Here is a 4,715-nt window from a genome sequence, read left to right as displayed (position 1 = left end):
ACAGAGACATTGGACTGTTGAAGAGTGGAAAGATGTTGCCTGCTCGGACGAGTGTCGTTTCAAATTGTATTGAGCGGTTTCACGTGTACTGGTATGGAGACAACCTCATGAATCCATAGACCCTGCATGTCAGTCGGAGACTGTTCAAACTGGTGGAAGCTGCATAGTGGTGTAGAGCGTGTGCATTTGGAGTGATATGTGACCCCTGATACGTCTAGATATGATTCTGACAGGTGACACGTATGTAAGCATGCTGCCTGATCACCTGCATCCATTCATGTCGATTGTGCACTCCGACGGACGTGTGCAATTTCAGCAGGACAATGCAACACCCCACAGTCCAGGATTGCTACAGAGTGGCTCCTGGAACACTCTTCTGAGTTCAAACACTTTCACTGGCCACCAAACTCCCAGGCATGAACATTGTTGAGAATACCTGGGATGCCTTGCAACGTGCTGTTCAGAAGAGCTGACCATCCCCTCGTACTCTTACGGAACTATAGATAGCCCTACAGTATTCATGGGGTCATTTCCCTCCAGCACTACGTCAGGCATTAGTCAAGTCCATGCTAGGACGTGTTTCGGCCCTTCTGAGTGCTCGCGCGGGCCCTACACGATAGTAGGTAAGTGTACCAGCTTCTTTGGCTCTTCAGTGTATAAAAATAGTCAAAACCAGAAAGGTGAACCTTGGATACAATTCATTGCGAATGAAGTGAAAGAAAAGATAAAATTAGAGTACAATCTGATAATCAGAGACGTGGAAAAATTTTAGAAATCTGTGGTAAGTTCTTATGGGGCCAAACTTGTGTCATCGGTCCCTAGGCTACTTAATCTAACTTAAACTAAGGATAAGGGCAACACACACACTCATGCCAGAGAGGACTCGAACCTCCGACGGGGTAGCCGCGCAAATCGTGGAAAGGCGCCCTAGTCCGCACGGCTACCCTATGCGGCAGAGAGATGTGGAAACTGAAAATCAGAGAAACAAAGCAGTTAAGAAAGAATTCCAAATTCAGTATGATAAAAGAGTTGAGCTAGAAAATTATGATGCAGTGGCTCATGGATATTGAAATATTTCCATCTCTTCCAATGTAAAAATGAAATCTATATCAAAATTTTTGTTTTTAGTTTAAAAATGTTATCGATATATTTTTTTACTGTTCTTGTTGTTTTTTACCGCCGCCTGCAGCCAGACTAATAGTTTCTCGCTTGGATGAGTGCTACAATTGATTTACCTGCTAGTGCACTCAAGTGACCCGCTTACTATTAACAAATAAATCCAACGGTGTCAAATCATGTACTTACAATGGCCATAGTCTCGCTGCTGAATCTCTGTGATTGTTCGAATCAGGTACTGGTCCTCCGTTCCTATAAGAGAAAGATGGGAGTGGTGCTCCATCCTGTTGGAACGGTCCGGCATGTCATCGTAAATGAAAAGTCCACAAACTGTAGTCTTCCTGAATCCAAGACACACATACACTTTTGGTGTGTCTTTGTGCCATTCAGTGTGTGTGTGAGGTGGCTCGTTACCCCATATGAGGCTCTTAGTCCGTTTCGTGACTTTTCCGCCGACGTGCAATGTGGCTTCTCCAAAAAACTAAACGCGATCCACGTGATATTCGTTGTGTGCAGCTTCTGTCAATTCGTAACACGCAACCTGCCGAGCTGCATCGTCTTCGTGGTCTAACGTGTGAAACAGTTGAGTGTGGTACGTTCTTTTCTGTGGTATGAAGAGGAAAACCTTCAAAATCGTTGAAGGTGGCACGTCAGACTTATTGATTCAACGACGAGCTGATGCTGTTTCTCTGACTTCTGTACAGTCTCTAATGGTATTAGAGGTCTCCTGAAGCGCGACTTTTCCATTTCTTTGGAAGTTATTGACAAGTAACTTAATGTTTGGTCTTATTTGTGTTGCCTTGCCAAATTTCGTAATGAACATGTGTTGCACCTCTAAATAAGAAAAACCGAGCAATCGTGCACAAACCGCCACATATTCTTACATCGTAGACATTCTTTTTGATTATTCCGAAAAAAGATACAATAGGCCCACATTATTACAGAAATTAATTCTAATTATGTGTTGTCCAAATACATCCAATATATCCTAGAAATTGATGGAGACTTTGTGAGCCGGCCGCGGTGGTCTCGCGGTTCTAGGAGCGCAGTCGGAAACCGTGCGACTGCTACGGTCGCAGGTTCGAATCCTGCCTCGGGCATGGATGTGTGTGATGTCCTTAGGTTAGTTAGGTTTAAGTAATTCTAAGTTCTAGGGGACTAATAACCACAGCAGTTGTCCCATAGTGCTCAGAGCCATTTGAACCATTTTTTGAGACTTTGTGACAACCCTGTACTGGGAGGCAGAACAGACCTGTTCGGGAAACATTTATTGATTATTCCGATGCATATGAGAGCGTCCACAGCCTGAGTCTATACAACTACTCAGCGAATGTGGTGTGCCAGGAAAGCTAGTGGGCATGCTGACAATATGCACAGCATAAACAAGGGCAAACTTAAAATACCGGAAGAGAGATCAAGAGAATTTAATTCGCACACAGGACACAGTGTACCTATATCAGCCGTACTATTTGACAAAGTGCTCAAGAATATCATACGGGAAATGAACGGAAATTGTAAGGGTGCCAGTTTTAATGGGGGAATGTATTTGTTAGCCTACGCTGATGATATCACAGTTGTGGCAGATCCGCACGCCCAGATGGAGCAGAGAGCGAGCCCCTCCATTACTACAATTTTTACTACCCCCACTTTATGAAACCAATGGGTTCTTAATGTCTCAGAATATGTCCTCTCAAGCGATCCCTCTTTTTTTTGTCAAGCTGTGCAATAAATTTCATTTTCCTCAGTTCGTTTCAGTACCTCCTCAGTAGTTACTAGATTCAAATCATAAACTTTCAGCTTTTTCGTCTAGAACCACATTTGAAAAGCTTGTGTAACTCTCTTGTCGGAACTGTTCCTCGTTCATGTTCCACATCCGGACACTACACTTCAGACAAATACTTTCAGAAAAGACTTTCTAACACTTAAATTAATTCATAGTTTCTATTCTATCTTAGCAAATTCTCCTTTTTGAGAAATACTTTCCTGCTCTCGAAGTAGAGAATGAATGCAAAGTTGTGATTTAAATATTTTATAATAAATTTGCACTAACTAGTCCACTATTTCATTTATAAGCTAGTGTAGATTAATCTTCGGATAACCTTCGTAGAGTAATTCATAAGTACTGCAATCAAAACATTAAATACTATTTCACTATGCATTCTAAGTTCATTTACTTTCACTGTTCATCATGACAGCAATCCAGGCAACGCTAACGCAGTTTTTCTGTGTGGAACATGGGACATTTTAATTTTACACTATCTATAGTGACAGTTAAAAATTAGTACTAGATTATGATTAGAACTCGACCTTCCGGTTATCGCGTGTAACCAACCCAAGCACCCAGCGATTCGAGAACACCTCTGTTACCTACTCAAATACTTATTGTAGCCCGTGTTTCCCTTACTAAAACATTTACTAATGTACAAAGTTTCAATTACAATCTGTGCAGAGATTTTCTGTGCGTGTATTATACGTTGAATACGTATCAGAATATATATTGACGAAACGCTGTTTGTGTTGTGACTGTGAGGTATCCCTTGGATAGTTCGTCTCGTCTCCTGATTGCACGTTGTCACAGCATGCCATTACAGATATTGGTTCTGAGTTCGATGACCGCTCTCCCCGGTTGGCAGTCTTTTCTGTGTAGTGAAGCACTCTAAATCGGTTTCCAATACATCCGTTAGTGCACAGTAATTACTGTTGGCTTGGCACAAAATTACACGGAAACAAAACACCAAAATATAAACCTGTATGAGTTGTTCAGCTATATGTTCATTTCTGCTGGTCCCACACTACCGCATCAGCCTAATGTCGCTCATTACTCGCACCAGACTTCTGTAGTCGTTTGTGGAAATTACAACATTCGGAAATAAGTGAGGGTCAAAACGAAATGTTTCAGCTATGGGACTCGCATTTTGGAGGGACATGGTTCAGATCCCTCTCTGGTACGTTTTCCACTTTTTTTTCTAAATTTGTTTAAGCAAATTCCAGGAGGAATCTAAAGAAAAGCCATGGGTGATTCATTCCCTAATTTGAGAAAGTGGTCTTTCTTTAGTGCGCTCGACGTAACAGGAAAACCAGATTGCTCTCCTTGAGGAACAGTGGAGCCAGAGGACTACAGTCTACTGTACACATCTGTTACACAAAGCTTTCAGGTCAGAAGGCATACATTACCGCAGCTAACGTTTGCACAGTGCTTTTCCCGCGTCTAAATGTTAACATAGTAAACCTCGAGTAGATTTAGCCTTTATTGCAGATGACACAACACCTATAATCAGTTCCAATAAACACACAGTAACAGAGGAAACGGTAAATATTTCCCCTAAAATTATATTTGGCTGCTTTTCTACAAACTGTCTCCCTCTTAATTTGGATAAAATGCAGTACAACCAATTCTGCCCATCAAAGGTTACACCAATGATATATATGAATCATAGATAAAAGACTGCATTGAAACTGGATCTTTAAAAATATTGGGTGTACATACTAAGAAAAAATTAAATCATTTCAGTCACTTTTTCACTTCATGTCATAAGAAGTCTTGGACAGAAACAAATCGGTATATTGTTTCAGTAACGTCAGTGGAAATATATTCTATG

The sequence above is a fragment of the Schistocerca gregaria genome, chromosome 7, assembly GCF_023897955.1.
Source record: "Schistocerca gregaria isolate iqSchGreg1 chromosome 7, iqSchGreg1.2, whole genome shotgun sequence".
NCBI lineage: Eukaryota > Metazoa > Arthropoda > Insecta > Orthoptera > Acrididae > Schistocerca > Schistocerca gregaria.
This window is presented reverse-complemented; position numbering follows the sequence as displayed.